General features: G+C 42.0%; 1 protein-coding gene and 1 long non-coding RNA gene across 2 annotated transcripts in view; one reads left to right on the top strand and one right to left on the bottom strand.

Moving 5' to 3' along the window:
• LOC146755830 (cytosolic carboxypeptidase 4-like) overlaps window positions 1-17,961 on the bottom strand; it is a 103,407-nt gene that overhangs the window by 23,713 nt on the left and 61,733 nt on the right. The gene's annotated exons all lie outside the window — the stretch shown is intronic.
• On the top strand, window positions 296-2,343 carry LOC146755831 (uncharacterized). Its single transcript, XR_014937916.1, has 3 exons — window positions 296-684; window positions 855-946; window positions 2,097-2,343. It is a non-coding gene; the product is annotated as an uncharacterized LOC146755831 (long non-coding RNA).

The following is a 17,961-nucleotide window of genomic DNA, read 5'->3' as shown; positions in this document are numbered from 1 at the left end:
CAAAGTAATTGCAAAATAACAAATAACTCTGAGGAATTTCTCAGTGTATTAAAAGCCTATGTCTCTAGTAGGGACGTGCAGGCAAAGAAATGCAAAAACAGGACTGGGATTATCAACATCACCTTTCCAAGAGGACTCCTTCAAGCTGTGGATCCTCACATGGAAGAGCCCTGACTTTGAATTGTCTGTGCATGCTTTTTCACTACTTAAAAAAATAAAGACCCAACAAAAAAGTAACACATCAAGGGCCTACATAGGAGTAATCCGGTGTAATTACTGGTAGTTTCTCACAAGCAGTGAGATGGCAAGAGACCAAAAAAAACCTCCAAAACCACAAAAGAGTCACCGAAAATAACCCAAAGAAACTGCAAAATCCCTCATCTTTGGCATTTAGTGATCACATCATGTGTTACTCCTTAATGCTATCACACCAGGGGTTGAATCAATTGCTGAACAATTGCAGCCTTTGTCAGTATCAGCCCCGTGTGCTTTTGAAGCACAAACCATTTCTGCAGCCAACCTTCTGACAAGAACTCCAATCCCATTTCCAAGACTGTTTCCTTAGCAACTGCCATAAGTCCGTGCTCACAGCCCTGGCACCAGCCACAAGCACAGTGTGTGCTCCACACCAGCATGGCCTGCTCTTGACCCTTCACTCGGTGTTTGTTACTGCACATCTTACAGGTAACAGAGCCCATATATTATATATATTATATATTATATATATATAATATACCAGTAACTGATAACAGGGGGCTGAGCTCCAGTCTCCTGTTTCTTAGTAGTTAGTTTTGTTTTGCCTTCTTTAATTTGTTTATGTTTCCTATGTAAGGTTGCACTTATAATTTCTCTAGGATCTTCTGCACAGCTGAGAGAAATTGGGAGCCAACAGCATGGAGGTGGATGGAAAAAAGAGGCTTCCCAAGTGACCATCTACAGCTCCCTTGTAATGCTTTTTTTTGGTTCATGTTTGTTAGAGGCCACAAAATGTCTTACAAGGCGAATGCCTTCACTTCAACTCCAGCAAGTCCAGCATGTACAAATAAAATCTAACATTAAAGCAGCCCTATCTGATAACAAACACATTTTCCTATAGTAACCACATTGAAATTCTGCTTGTTTTCTCAAACTATATGAATAAATATGAATAGGTAATTATAATAATGAATAATGAACAAATAATGCATTATTTTGAGCTTGTACATATACTGAGTGGTTGGACAGCTAGATAAGCAGAGGACGTGCCTAGAAGAGCACACAAACAATATGAGAAAACAGAGCCTCCCTGCCAGGCGTAGACAAAGGACTCTGGAGATCTGACTTCTGCTCTCAGAAAGTCTCTTAAATATCTTTAAAGCAGTCAGCAAATCTCTAACACCATTTCTTCTCCCATCCTAATCACTGCAAGCTTTGCTAAGTAAGAGCCAGGTGCAATGAACTATAGTAATTATTAATAATGGGAAGAAAATAGATGAAGAGGCTTAGAGGAACCAATGGTCATTAATACAAAACAACGAGGGCCTAGCAGCTCTACATAGATTCCTCACTTCCATTATTTTACTTCAGAAGACATTTTAGTGTGGCAGTTACAATTGGCAGGTGGAAATGGTGACATTTCTGAGCAAAAATAAGTCACTTCCACAGCAAAGGAATTATTCTCTCAGGGGTAAAAAATACAAGGAACATCTTGGGGCTTTCCCTGGGGTGTATCTTAGGATCCTGTTTCCAGGATCCAGGCAGCACACTAAATACCTATCAATCCAGGAGATGCGAATAGTGACAGTGCTAAAACTCAGCCTGTGGGCTTACAATTCCCCAGGGTTTTATTCAGGATATGAAGAGGCCTTAGGAAACTATGAACAGAGAAATAATAATAATAAAAGTATAATACACCTGAGAAGCCTCAGACAGTAAGTGCTCATGCTCTGAAGTTAGCTGCTTTATGATGGACCCATATTGCTTCGAGAACAGACAGCTCGGGAATAACAGCTGGAAACCTCAGCTAGAACATTACAAGTTAACACATTTAATTCACTTCAAACACAGGCAGTCTTTTATTTTCCAACTCAGACAATGCTCTCCCTCTTCTTCCTCAGCTCTCAGCAGAGGCAGGAGCTGGAGCTGCATTGGTGACTACCATTAAAGTGAAGATGCTGACAGAACTGATGCATCAAACTAACAGCATTAATGATATCTGCCAGCAGTGCCAAGAGCTGGTGCTCTGGGTAGAAACCAGCCCCTCCTGCCTTGCTTGAAATTCTTGAAATTCTACAAGAGATAAAGAAAGAGAAGTGGTGAACTTTTGATTTTGGTTAAGAAGCTCCACAGCAGTCAAGCTGGATTGTTTCTACTCACAGTGTCAATATATAACCCGTTTGCCACTACCATGCAGGAGGAAGCTGTTCTACCTGCCATCAGGTCCTCTGCAATGTCCTGAACTCTCAGAGACCCTATCTTTCCCCATCACAATCCTACATGGCTCCATCCTCCTCTGGAGGCATCTGTATGAGAAGCGGAGTGCAGTGCAGTCTTCCAAGCCAGCAAAATCTAAGCAAAGTCTGAATCAGAAAACTGTACCAGAAAGCTGCAGACAAGATCATCAGTCTTAATTAGTTTAGCCTCATGGATATGCTAACAAAGGTATTCTTCTTTGATGATCAGCTCATATCTTTGCATAGTTTCTGCTCTTCATAACATGAAAGTGCCAGTCTGGATCAGCATTGGCTCAATACACACATTGCTGCGCAATACAAATATGCCCACTGGTCCCCTGGGCCCCCTCATGCATGTCTTTTGAAGACATAATGTTAAAGGATAACAGGTTTATAGTTTCCTGGCTGTTATAAAGAATAATGGAACTAGACATTATTTGCTAATCTCTTCTCATTTTTTCATACCACAGCAGACAGTATGGTAAGAGACATCACCATGCTCTAATATCTGGATGTATCTGTATATATGATTTGGTGGGAAGAAACATTCCAGAGGAACTCAACATGGCTAATCAGATGAATTAAATGAACACAACCTATTAGCTCTTGGTCTAGTTAAACCAGTACATTTGTTCTCTGCCCAAACTGTTTTTATCATAACAGGGCAGTGAGGTGTTCATCTGCATCTCCTAAATGACACTGTGTCACAGTAATAGGAAACATGGAAGGAGGGGGAAAAATAAGAAAGCTATTCCGTGATTTATCATTTGGCCAAGATAATGGCAATAAAAATTCTCCTAATGAAAGTTGATGAAATTATACCGGAAAAAGAGTTCATTCGCATTCAGCACTGATGCATCAACTATATATTCACAACTAAATGTTTCCAACGTCTCTCAATTTACCTAAAAACACATCACAGGCTAAGAGACAATGTAATGGGAAAACTTCGTTATTCATTACTCATATGCTTTAAACAACCCCACAAGCCAAAGGCAGCGATAGTTTCATAACACAGATATTGTTGAAGGTGGAAGGACTCCAGAAGTTAAATTAGAATTTTCTCTCTCCACCAGGGTAACAAGAGCTGCAGTTAAACTGGAGTTGAAAGATATTAATAAACACAAGTAGACAACAGATTTCAGAGCCATCATTTTTCTCTTGCGTTCAGAGAAAAGGGATCTTTGGCACACAGTACGGTCACTTTTGGGCACTGTTCAATCCTTGAGGCAATATTTTTCCCTGCAAACTTACTTCCAGTCAACACATACACACACACATGCAGAGTATACTCTGCATCTCAACAGCTTTACACATGCACAATGGTTATGCCCTAAGGCTGGGTATAAATAAATTGGCAGTCTGGTTTCCCACTAATTCCATCAGTGAGCTCTCCATTGGAATACTAATAGAAACTACTTCGAGGCTGCACAGGACAAACCACACAGCTGAATGAAACATTTGGTGCCTGCAGATGAAATTTTAGCCTGGGCCAGCCCCAAAAGATAGTGTCCTTTAAACCCCTGTGAAAGAAAACATGCTGATGCACAATGGGGAACCAGCTATTGAGATGAGGACAGTAGGGAACAAGCCAGTTTATCTCATGGCCCAGAGATCCCTAAGCAGTAGGTATGACATTCTAAACAGACAAAGTTTAGGGGATAGAAATTTGGGCCAAAAGATTTCAAAGGGATTAAGCAAGCAGAAAAGGCTGAAGATGGAGAAAAAAAATTGGGTAGCTTGAATTTCTAGAAAGATGAGAGGGGTTGAGTTAAAGACAGAAGATAAAAGGACTGGAGAGATAAAAGGATGAGAAAGAGGGAGGGGTGGTTGAGGTCAGTGGATGCTGATGTGGAGGAATGATAACAAGAGGAAAACTAATGGAAACCTCAATCCCCATCTCACTGTTGGAGAGGTGTGCTTCGTTATGAATGCCCATCCTCGCTTTCCTCAGTACTTTGGCTACTAGGTGAGGAAACAAGGCCCAGCTTGCTGTCAATCCTCCCTGAAAATCTGCTGAATTTAGCTGATGCTCTGATTCAGCTGGGACTGAGCAAACTTCTTTGTTTCGTCACAAGATGGGTTATTGATTTGTCATTCAAACGGACTCTTTCCCTGGCTAAAGATGCTACAGGCTAGATTGTTCAAGGGATGGAGGAAAGCAGATCAGAGAGCAGAAAGAGGCCTGAAAGGCCTGTTTGTAAGAGAACTGAGGATTTAGCAAATGGTAAAACTGGTTGTCAAGTTCTACTTATTCAGATAGCATAGATAGCCAACCAAAGTAAGCATAAAGATGGGGATATATTCTCATCACCCTCCCCCAGAGACTGCACACTCACACAGAGCAGTAGTGGTTGGGTATGGAATGCTTCCATACTTGCTGGATGCTGGTGCACCTCTTTCGCATTGCTTCCTGAGATGGAAGGTAGTACATGGTACCAGAAGGTCCAGTTTTGCCAGATCACTTCTTGGGTATCACTGGGACCAATGCATACATTTATGTGGGGCATAACTGTGAAAAGTGGCTGAATCAGGAATAAAAGATGGACAAAAAATAGAAAGCAAAACCAATGTAGATGAGCCATAAAGAAGGTCCAGAGGGCAAAGAACAAAAGTAGTGGGAATTGTCAGTATGTTTTTGTTGTTGTCATTGTTTGTTTGTCAGGAAAAACAACAACAACAACAAAACAGAAAATAAATAGAAAAAATAAGTGCTAATTCTTGAAAGAAAACAAATAGTGCTCCAGATAATTAACTCTCCTACTTGGCAGACAAGAAGAAGAAATGGGGAAACTGTTCAAGGTCATACAGTGATTCTGGGGCAGTGTAAGAAAAGAAAACTACTTTACACTGGTGACAACCAAGTGCTTTGTTCAAGAACATTTCTGTCTTTAATGCAGGTTCCAGTACTGGCAACAGGTTAACTGCTGTTACCCCATCTGACTGTGCCTTCAACATTCATCTGTAGTCTACCCACGGCTTTCTCTCACTCGTACACCTTCTGCTGTGTGAACTCTATGGAACCTGGAACAAGTCACAGCCAGGTTATAGCCTGAGGTGCCTGAAGATTAAATGTGAGGTGGAGCTCTAAGTACATCTGAGAGTCTGTGTCAAATGAATTAGCTCATAAAAGCAGTCTGGGAAAGCAAGAAGTTGAATTTTTGCAAGTCCTAAATTGGCAGTTTAATCCCTGGATCACTTTTCCTCCCTCTCTATTTCCACTTCTCTGCTTGTATGAATAACTTCAGCATACAGAAAAGTGAGCAGACTCCAGGCCCACCCAAGCATTTTCAGCTATGAGTTTAACTCATTTGGCCATATTTCACCGTGGGAGTTAAATAACTTCCTAATCCTGGCTGGTGATCACCACATGCTTGGCAACAAAAGGATTTATGATGTTTATTCTGGCTAACGTAAATACAGATGCTATTCAGAAAGCGTCTAACCTGTTTTGAACATTCTTAGTACAGTATTTGTCTCCATAATGTCATTCACTATCAGGTTCTCCTGGTTAATTATGTGTTATATAAAGAACCAATTGTATCTTTTCATGAAATGCCCTCCATATTGTTCTATGTTACACAACACCTTGTTATTTTTCTGTGTGGCTTTAAAGCAGAGCAAGTATTTATAGTTACTGGGAAATTACAAAGTAGATTTTATTTTGAAATTCACTATACTATAATCTGCAATATAGAAAGCTTTGAAGCCTTTCCCTCTTACTCTGATAAAACATATGCCATTCTGCCCATCCCAGAGGTGATGAAAATATGTATTGACCAAAATGACACAGCAACACTAGTACGCTTTTCTTCCCCATACAAAATAAGACCCCATGATGGATCATGGTATCACTTTTGCACCAACATAATGATTTAGGCACTAGAGTGCATTTAGAAAGAAGCCAGCACAGCATGACCCAGACATCACAGCATGCTCCAGCCTGATAGCTGTCTGCCCCACAGGATCTCTGGTGCTCTGTTCCCATGCTAGCACATTACAGACACAAGCAGACCGGCAAAGCTGCATGTTGGCCTGATAGCAACGTTACATGGAGTGGAATTTAATGGGGTGGCGAGTTTGCTTCCTGCTATGCTGCCACCAAATATCCACATCACTGTGAAGCCTCTCCCCAGCACAGTGCTGAGTGTTACTGCTGAGCTCTCTGCACTCTTTCCCTTTCTCTCTCAATAGCTCAAGTATCTCTAATACTCTCCCATATCGAATCTGCCTTCCAGGCCACTGTGTGCTTCCTCTAGCCCCCCCTTTCATTATCTCTTTTGCCTTACAAAGAAAATAACTCATAACAGACAAAGCAGTCCAAAGGAGGTACTACCATTCACGTCTATAGGGATATTATAGCATCTTCCAAGCCTACATTTTCTCACATACACAAGCATCTTACTCACTTTCTTCTTTATTGTTGCTGCTGCACATGGCACAGATATCTTTATTGAGCTGTCTTTCTAATCGCTACTTATGTTTTCCTGAACAGTCAGAGCTAATTCAGAACCCAACCATGTGTTTGAATGCTTTAAACTATTCCTTCAAACATGCTTTACCCCGCCACCGTCTGTATTTTATCTTCCATTCCCGTAACCACAGTCTTGCTGTCCTCCTTCCTACTGTATAATTCATATCAGCTGCAAACAGTAAATCTTAGCATTTTACTGTTCTCCTCATTTCTCAGTCATTAAAGAAATACAGACCAAAACAGAGTGGTAGCTGGAGTCACCTTACTATCCATTTCTTCCCACCCCAGTGATGATTAATACATCCCACCTATTTTTCCAGACTTTTAAGTAGATTTTCACTATACAAATGACCCTTTTGTGCCTCACCCCAAAACTCCAATCCCTTTGGGATTTCTTTTGGGTGAGGGAAACTCTCTTCTCCTTAGTTCTGACTTAACTAGGATGTCCACCAATGCTGCTCACTTAAATATGAGTCTTAACAAATGACAAACTTTGTATACTGCATCTCCCTTCACTCATGCCATCAAGGCAATTAACTCAGTCACTGTGCTTCCCTGCCCTTGTGTTTCTCGTAGGTTTTTTCTTTTTTTGGTGGTTCTCAACCTCTGGAGTAAATTTTAAAACATAAGGAATCAGAATGAGCACATTGTTTAGCATGTTTGAGATGTCTGCTATCTACCCCACTGGCCATTATTAATGATTTTACCAGTTTGAATCTTCAGTTCCTTTGTTCCCTTATAACTCTTACAGCAATAAAACCTGAGGTTTACCTGATTCTGTGTGTTGTAGCCTTGGTTGAATATAAAATAACACCGACAGATAACGTGCAGACATTGTCTTCCTGCATAAAACAGCCAGAGTGGTCCCACAGCATTCTGCTCTGTGCCTGTCCTGGCTGCCTACCAGCTCTGCCAACATGCCTGTGGCCCCAGGACAGCATAAATAGCTCCAGCATGCATCCAAATCTCAGCCTTCACAATTCCTTATTATTCCAGTCCTGAGGGTCCACTGTTTCCTTCCAGAGCCTTTTGATTATGCCTTGGAGCATGCTTCTTTTTTCCAGATCTAAGTCTGTTCTATACTAAATCCCTCATTTCCTCTGACTCCTGCTTCCATTGGCACCAGAGCAAAACTTCTACCCGATGGCAGTCCCCTTGCCTGGGCCACGCCACACGCCAGCTCCTGCAGTTAAATTGCCATGCACATATTCACAGATCAGCCCAAGACCTTCTCTTTGTTGGTCTCCTTAAACATTTACTTTAAACACGTCTTCATAAAGAGACTCATGAGTGAGAGGTAAGGGCACAGAGCCATCTGCAGCTCTGAGCCTTCCTTTCTCGTTTCTCAAATTTCACATATATTGTATGGCTGTCCCCTTACACTGCGCCTTTTCCCCTATATTATGAAGGATTCCTCATGTCAATTTTCTATCTTTTTTCATTTCACAAGTTCTCTTTGGTTATCTTCAGCCAGCTGCCAAAGCTGGTTTCCCCACCTAACACACTTCCAAGTGATCAGTGACAGTAAGCAACTACAATTCCAGAATTCATTGTATTAGCACTTCTAAAGCAACAAAGGAACCATTGATTTCCCAAGCCAAGGATACACAGGAAAGCACAAAAGGCATACGTGCCCAGTTCAGATCAGAGAGGAAAGAGACACACTGTTTGGTGAGGAATCCAGCCTGGTAACTGCTCCCTTTGAAGGTGAAGGATGGGAGTACAAAGAAGGGGCTTGTTGGCTGTGTTCTAATGGGTGTTAGCATAATTATTCTGATACAGGATGCTTCTTGCAGCTTGAATATGTCAGAAAGTTACCTTAACAGACGTATTTTACCAAAAGGCCCAGGGAGAAAGAATGATCTTTTTACAAGAAGGTTGGGTTAGGAGGGACATCCTGTGAAGGGTCTTGGGAATACAGACCACACAACCAGATGCCAGACATCAAGATAAGTTCCTCCAGGTGAAACAGTTGCCACCAGCTGCTAACCAGGATTTATAGGTCTGCGGAGTCCAAAGGCTCACTTTATTGCCAACCCAGATGTCCGCTGGTACAAGTAGTCTGATGGCTGATGGGGTTTTTTTAAACCACTCTTTTGGCTGAGAATACGATTAGTATCAAAAGAAAGGAACCAGCAAACAAAAACAACAGAGATCAAAACTGAATATTCTACATTATTACAGCAGATATGAGCCCCTGTTGCTTGCCCACAAGGAACCTACCAGCAGCATGAGCTCAGACGTTTGGACTTGTTTACCAAGGATGAGTGTCAATTAGACACAAACTTCTTCAAACCACCTATAAGCCTTTACTGCTCTTATAATCCCACCAGCAAAGGCTTACTTTAACTTCTCCACTTACTGTGCTTTTGGAAAGAAAGAGAAAAAGAAATCAGGTGTTTGAAGGCTGTAAGGAACAGACTGAAGAAAGGGAAACAAGATCAGAGAGACAGAAGTAGGGTGAGGGGGAGGCAACTATCTCTATCAAGTGGGATAACTGATGTGACTCACACAAAAGCAGCTTATATTTCCTCTTGTTCTGCAATGAATATTTCCACTTTGTCTTTTTCAGAGGAGACCAGCCAGAAGCAAATGCACAGCAGCTGAGTAATGCCTCAACCTCCAGAGCATCATGCAAAAAGAGAAAGACATGTAGGCCTCAGAAGAATAAACTAAGTTTCTCTGAGTCTTTGGAGACCTACTGACCGTTCACAGTGTGACGCAGGCAAACCTGTATTAACAGAGAAGATGCTGACTCCAGATTATAGGCTTTCAAGACTTCTTATCTTGCAGCTGTACTACCTGAGAAAATTTGCATAAGAACAAGCTGCCTCTTTCTTAGAAGTCTTTTTCAACCTGTTTTTATGATTTCCACTTAAAACGATAATCCTCTGTTTGTGACACTGCAATCATTTCTACTACAATCAAGTGTTCCATCCAGAAGGAGGATTACTGTCTCGGTTTGGGGAAGTAATATGGACCTCAGAAAGAACAAAGCAGCCAGTTTACAAGCAAATGACCTTGATAATAAAGAAAAAAAGAAAACAAGAGCGTGTATGATCAGATCTGCCTCTTCCAAGAGACATCTGATGCACTTCAGGCTCACAAGAACTGGTATTTCCTCAATATGTTCATACAATGGAGCTGGAAAAATTGGCAATGCCTACCTTCACTGTGCCAACCCAACATACACTCAGATTTTTCCTTAGACAACCTACCAACGTTTTAAATGTGAACACTGGAGGCACGTATACAATAAACCTAGCACAGTACACAACGCCATGCATTTAGCACCATGTCTTTTGAGGAGGAGCATCGCCTCACATGGTGCCGAGTGTCAAACAACTGTTCTAAATCATTGCCACTGGCAGCTGCTCTGAAATCCAAAGAACAAACGGTTAAAATAAATGAAAGCAAAAGCCTTTTTCTTTCTCCCCCCAAGAAGATAATTTAGCATGACTTTCCACAGAACAATTTGCATGGGATTACCCACAATACACTGCATTATGGTAATACTCGACAATCTCTGATGCATATTAGACTGGCAGTGTTAAAAATCTGTCAAAGGAAAAATAAACGATACGGGAAAATGATGATGTAAGACAGGACAGTAAACACTCTGCACTTGTGTAATCTGCCAAAATTCACTCCAAAATTGGCCTGGGAAAGAGAATGAGAGAGTATTGCGCACTCGGAACAGCTTTAGGGAACATTCCCAACTCAAGCAGAAAACAATACCTGACTGAGACACGGACGTAATCACAGAGGAGTGGAAAATACAACAGATCCGAATGAGGAGCTGAATAGGAAACACGGAATGATTTTCTTCATTTCTTTGATTTCCCACTGGGCAGTAACCTGGAGGGAATCTTCCCTCTTGTTCATCCAAAGCAGGTTCGGTTCACTACCCTTCACTACACACGTTCACTCAGTCTGCCTTCTGCTCCTCTCCAAGCCCCTCTGTATCTTCTTCTGATGCTGCTGGTGATCCTTAATGGACTCTGCACAGTCTCTGTGTTCAAAAGTGTTTGTCCCAAAACAATGAGCCCCAGAGCTGTATTAGTCGCAGAATCCAAACTACCAGCACCTCCTGCCCTCAGCCATGGTTGGCTGCTCAGCCCTTCAATACACTTCACCCAGAGAACAGGGACGCTAAGGATTTCTTGCACCGACCTCGTACTTTCCTACATAAAAAAAGCTGCAGGAAAATAGTATCAAATGAACTGATTTTGCCAGTTCCATGCATCATGTTCCTAGTAATTCAAGTAATTGTCTATCACTCCTCAAATCCCTAAGAATCGTGGAATTATAGATTCTTAGCTTAGGTTGGAAGGGTCGTTAAAGATCACAGAGTTCCAACTGTCTGCCATGGGCTGGTTGCCCCCACCAGCTAAGGCTGCCCAGGACACTAAGACACATTCCCCCAGGACACTAAGGGGGAATGAGGCATAGGTTTGGCCAAGAGGTGGGAAAGAGAGAAGTAGCATTTTCCATGTGGGTTTATTCAGTAATTCTCTCACCACTAAGTTGCAGAAAATGGAAGGAAAAAAAACCACAACAACCAACAAACAAGCAAGGGATGAGGCCAAATTATATTGCTGAAGAGGAGTTATAGAGATTAGTGTAGTAATTAATCAAGACAACCATGTCAGCAAGGGTCTGACCTTTATTCCTGCCCTAGTAACAGCTTTGTCCCCGATGACTTTTGGCTTGCATGCTAAAGCGATTTAGATACATCCCTCAATTAATCGCAGGATATCCTCTGGGAGATAGGAGAGCAGTACTGCAAGCTGCCAACAGGGATGCTGAATCAGAGGAGGAGTGACCTAGTGAAGGGCACCTAGTGAAGGACATCAGCAGAGATGGGGAGGTAACCCACAGTTCTCTTTACCTCCTACACTTCACCCCTCACTGCTGGAAGCAAAATTGTTTGAAGCATCTAATTCGAGATCCTGCCATATTTTAAAAGATTAAGATTTCCAAAAAATAAGAAAAATAATAAGAGTGTCTTAAAATAACTTGCGTCTTTTTCTGTAAAGAAGCAACAGCACCACATCAAACTCACTCAGGCAGGATGACAGGCAGCTGCAGAGATCACGGCAGCAGTTGCTTCCCTCTTCTCTCTTTTCTTGTGAGATAAAGACCTTCTATCAGGCAGATGTGCTGCCAATCCCACACTCGTAGAGAGTGTGGAGTCCCTTGCTCAGTGTTTTGGGTCACCTGCAGCTTCTAGAGTAACTAGCAAGCACTACTCTCTGACAAAGAACCTCAAAGCTCTGCAGATGCAGTTGTGCCCCTGAACATATGGGAGGGGAGTACCTTCTATCCTGCCCACTAGGGACAGACAAGTGGAATCTGAGCTCTCTCAGAAAGGCAGTGTACAACTACAGACCTTCAGTAAATAGAAGGACTAAAAAGCTACACATTCAGGAGAGTGGTGAAGCTCAAGATTGGCAAGAGATAGAAACAACACTAGGAGACGTCTGCTTCTATTAGAATAGCTATTATCACAGCAACTGAATACCTGAATCAGTTTTTGTCTCCTAAGAAAAATAACAAACGCATTTGCCCATCAAGTTTGTCCATTATGGCAGTTAGAAGCAGAGACTGTCAGAGCTTTATGCCTGTGAATTAAAGTCCCTGTCAGGATCTTAGCTAGTCAGAGTGAACAGAAGCCTTAAATTAATAGCTTAAGTTACAAAACTCAGAACAGCTAACACACATGTTGAGTACACCCAGATGGTTGTGAGGTTTTCAGATACTTGTCTGAATGAACCCCAGATCTCCTGCTCAACACAGACGGGGTCTCGTATAAAGTCTGGAATAGATTTTCTAAGGTTTATTTTTAGCAGCTGTTCCACAGTTCTGATACAGAACAGAGACAACCCAGACATGATACTCTGATGGTGAAATGAATCATTCTTTCAGAGCTCTGAAAGCACTAACAGGCCATAAAGGTCCTCAGCCAGACCCGCCTGGGGCCTTTACCCATACCCTCTACCTATTCTAAGAGCCCCACTTCAGCTTAGGGCTCTGCTGTAAAACTGCAGGTCTGTAGCTCCTGTAGCAACGCTTACATGCTTTTACCTGAGCACACCCTATGGTGTGTATATGGTGTACCCTATGGTGAGACTCTGACTCACAGAACTGACTTCCCAGCATCACCTTGTCACTGTGGACCTGCCAAGTGGTTTCTGAGCTGTTTGATCCCACAAACATCACCCTGAATTACTAACGTGTGTTTTCACTTTGGATCTGCTACACTACCATGGACTTGCCTAATAATGTGGACTCGTGGCTGAATCCAAGTACTCTTCAGAAGCCTGGTCTGCTTACCTTGCTTGGAGACAGTGAGACTTGGCCTTGGCTGCCAAACAGAGACTATCTGGTATTATCTCAATTTCTCCTACTGCTAGCACTGACCCTAATTCTTTTCTCAGAAGAGGCACACATACTATTTTTCTCCCATATACCTCAATACAGAGATTACAACATCCTAAACCACAATTAGATTAGGCCACCAGAACTATCTCACACTACAATCCAGATACAAAAATAGATTCCCTTTCCTTAGCTATTGTTGGCAAACACGGGTTCTAGTGAGAGAAGTTATTTCTGGACTTTTACTGGCAAGCCTTCTTTTCAGAGACTAAAAGGAAGAGCTGGTGCTGGTGGAAAAATTGTTAGACATGACTTTGAAGAAATGGCAGTTTCTGCCAAGCTCTTATGTGTGTTTCTCTGTGGGGGGAAAAAGGCTGTATTAGCTTTTCTTTCCAGAGGTCACATCTGTGAGGGTAAGTGAAAGAAAAAGGCACGTATGGAAAGTCCTCCGTCTCAGATTGACAATCAGCTGCACAGTCAGTGCCACAAAAGCCCTTTTGCACTTGTGCCTCTTCTTTCATGAAGGAAAATCCCCATTTTCTTAGAACAAAATGATGGCTGAATGTGAATGCACTGGAGTTTCCCGCTGATTTTGGTACACTGTGTTATCTCCTACTTGGAAACCCTGAGCACTTCTCATCAGGCATTTATATAGATCTGTGCATACACACACATTTACATGATCACAGATGTACAGGGACACATTTCTAAGACTCTAGCATTACAACAAACAACAACCATCCATAAAGACACAATTAAAGTTACACGTTCATCAGACACACTGGTGCACACTTGAACATGCATTGGACTGTCTTCCACACCCACGTGTATCCACATTCATGTTTATATTGTAGTCTTCCACAGTCTGTAGTTTGCACCCACGAATACTAACTGCACAAACCCAGCCCAGCGGAACAAACACTCATTTAATGTGTAATTCAAAAACCATAGGCATGTACTCTCCATGCACTCTGCTGCTGGCTTTCCCCTCTAAACAGGATGCAAATCCTACACAGTCCTATAGGCTGAGTTCTCTCTATACAACAAGTAGCTGAGCTGTGGCACACAAAAGTGCCAACGTGCCATTGCAAGAATTAAAGGTTTTATGAGTCTTTTCTCCACTTCCACAGTCTCCCCCTTCCAGTTAATGTCAAGCGTGTATATATAAATGAGATGTATTTGGGGCTTGTGCCAAGTCTCTGTAACACGGACACAGAAATAATATGGGTAAAACATGATTTGTATTGGGACTGCTCTGGTTGTCTTAAAAAGAAGGTCTTCAGTGACTGATTTGGCCTTTCTGGAAGCTTCTTACTGTTTAAATTGTAGAGTTATGAGACCTCACATTCAGTTCAGCTTATCACAGCTGTACATCCTCATGTGAAATCAGGGGAACTGACTGAGAAGAGTAGGGTACTTGATGAAGCACCTTGGGGATTGAAATGTGTGTTATTAAATGTACATGAAATAAACAAAATTTCACTCCCATTTATTCCAACCAGTCAGAATCTCAAGCAAAGGCAACCTGGCCTTAAGTGGACTGCATTTATATATCTGGAGTGAGCCCAGAAGTGTCAGGTGCTACTCATTCTTATGATGCATGTCAGCATGTAACACACCAGATCTTATCAGTATGAAACCAACACCTCTTTGGGCTGTCCCTCATCTCTGAATGTTTTCACACAGACTCAGAAATCTAAGGTTTTCTCTTCCAGAGAGCATCACTAAAGATTATTCCAAAAAGACACAGAAAATTCTGCTAATATTCCTCCTCCTCTCTACCAATGAATTCACAGAAGACATCATTCATGCTACACCAACTAAGGGCAGACACTAAAACGTTACCTGAATACCCTGAGATCAAATGTCTGTCCAGAAGCAGTGAGTATCAAAAACATGACAAACAATTCACCATTTACACACTGTATCTCTGAATCAAGAGGTTGAAGGTATTTAAATGGAAGCTGACTTGACTTCTGTCTGTTATCTTTTCTGCTTTCTGTCAGCAGCTTCTCTAACACCCACTGCTGTGGCAAACCTTGCTTATCCTGTCTTCCTATGCCACAAAACGTAACCAGATTGGTTTAATTTCTGCAACACCTACGCTGAGAAAGATATTACTAAAAAGCTGTAGAAGAGTCAAGGAACATGTGCTGCGTTCCTTCCAACACCTTGATGAACACTGGATGAACAGAAGTGAAAATACTTTACAAGGAATAAGGCACTTCCCCTCACTTTACAATGCAGTAGGTCACACCAGCTTAGACAGCCTGTACTGACAGCAATTGCCTGCTTTGTTTTGCTTTCCACCACCTTAGCACCCTTTGTGTCAATACATATAAGAACTGAGCTGCGCAGTGTGAGGAGCCCACCTTACCCTTCTGCTCCAATCTCAGCTAGAAGAGGAGATGCGAAACAGCCTTAGAAGACATCCATCTCCTCTGCACGTGGAAGCCCACAGGACAGCAAGGCACACATCCATAGACCCCAGCACTGCGAGTGTGCTGCCTGACATCAGGCTTCATTGCAATCCTATACACCACACTCCACACCTTTAATTAGTTACAAATGCAAAGGAACTGAAGGACAGATTTCCCACCTAGCTTTGCATTTATTAAAAGGTCACCAAGGAAACATGATTTTTTTCCTGTGAACAGACATCAAAAGCTAATGAAACCTGAACTTCATCATTGCTGTGTACCTTTTCTTTTCAGTTTTCATTTAGAAATGAACTTCCTTTCCCCTTCACGAGATAATCCAGGCTCCCACAAGTGCTTTGCAAGAATGGTTTGGCCAAAAGGGTGAGTTATGCATCCCTTCCTTTTTCTCTTTCCACTGACAGCCATGAAACAGTGTCATACGACAGAGGAATGACACACAGCACAACATAATTCTAGCTGTACGTAGAAAATATAGACCTTAAGGTAGCCACATGTGCTATGCATAGATGCACAAAATACAGACACGTATTTAAAGCAATAAATATGCATGTCAGTTGCACACCTTTTGTGTTCTGCCTAAAACCAGAAATAAATGCATGCATACAAACATCTTTGGGCACAACTTCTTCCAAGTGCAGCACACAAACACATCCTCTAGTGTGCATACAGATGTTCCCCTAGCTACTGCATTGAAAAGAACAATTATGCACATCCCATAACTCAGTGGCAGTAACATGCCATTGCCACTTGTGTGCTCGTGTCTGTATTCTAACACATACCCTACCTCTATGCATGCGAGAAGGCTGGGAATCAATAACCACTTACAGCCCTTCAATCCAACACTGTCAACTTTGTTCCCCTCTGTTTATAGTGACAGACAAGAAGAGTGAAGACAGGGGACACATCAGTATGCAGCGTAGGAGAAGTGGACACTATCAGCATAAGCAACAGACAGGAGCTACTGAATTCAGTAGTGGCTGCTCTTGCCTCCTGCAACAAGCAGAGCTGCCACTGTCCCAGAAATCTGGTTTATTCCCAGGAAATTGATGCAACCAGATAGAAGAAACCAGAGCAATAACCGAGGGCCATTTTCCTAAAACAACATAATTGTACAAAAAAAAAGATTCGGAAAAAAAATTCAATTCTTATTTGTTTCCTAGGTCTGAGCAATGATCTTGTCTACATAACGATGCACAACATGCTCGGTATAACACCAGAACAACTCGATATCATATCCTGCAGAGAAGACAGCATGAAACTAAATATACTTCAGACACAGCAGGCTACCTTTAAAAATTGTCAAGTTGCTTCGTTGACCTTTTAAAGGGAATGAACATACAAATGCATTACATTTAAGAGCAAGTCAATACCTCAATGAATTTCAACCAATCCTGCAGCATGTGGAATAACCAAAAAGCTGTTGGTCTGACACGAGCTCTAATCATGTACCTCCATCAAAGCTCACAGCCTCACCCACCCAAAATGCTGTCCAAGCATCTCAGAGCTACTCGGTCTCAGCCTACAACATGGCCTTGGTTTTACAGTCCTGAGTTTCTCACTGTATCTATATTCAGAGATCTTCTGCATTATGAACACGTCCCATTACGCCAGGCCTGAATCTCTCCTGGGCAGAGATTGGCATTAATATAAATATAATTATGGTCATTTAATAAATGTATGATGCATGTCACTCTATCTCATTAAATTAACAACAGGAGTGAATTTCGTATTAGTCGTGACAAGGCCCATTTTCAAAGCTGACATTTAATATCACTCCCCAGCATAATCATACATCAGGCTTCACAAATTAAAGGATTTGATGTGAGCGAGGGATGATCAAATACATGAAACCACAGAACCAGTGCTGTAGCTTGCTGCAGATATTCAGCCTATGTAATACATTTACCTACAACTGATGAACCAGCAGAAATTCCAGCCATTTCAGTGCACACGGGGGCTCATGAAAGCATTCCTGATTTAGAAAAACTTCAGCACTTTGACCTCTGGAAGCCCTTCCAATCACCAAAGACAATGGCTTGATCAGAAAAGCGACCTTTCGGTCACTATTTCAGAGCCAGTCTGAGCTGTTTTCAGACTCCATTTACTTCATTCTCCCTCACTAGAAAAGACAAGAGGGCTGCTCGCAAAAGGTCACTGGGAAAATGGTGTCCAGCTGCCTGCTGCAAACTTCCTATGCGCCATCAGACTGCAGGGAACATAAAGCCCATCACAT

This window comes from Coturnix japonica, chromosome 30, assembly GCF_054131305.1.
Source record: "Coturnix japonica strain WE chromosome 30, WE-NBRP24, whole genome shotgun sequence".
NCBI classification, from domain to species: domain Eukaryota; kingdom Metazoa; phylum Chordata; class Aves; order Galliformes; family Phasianidae; genus Coturnix; species Coturnix japonica.
Note: the sequence above shows the minus strand (reverse complement) of the source record. Positions and strands in the feature narration are given on the sequence as shown.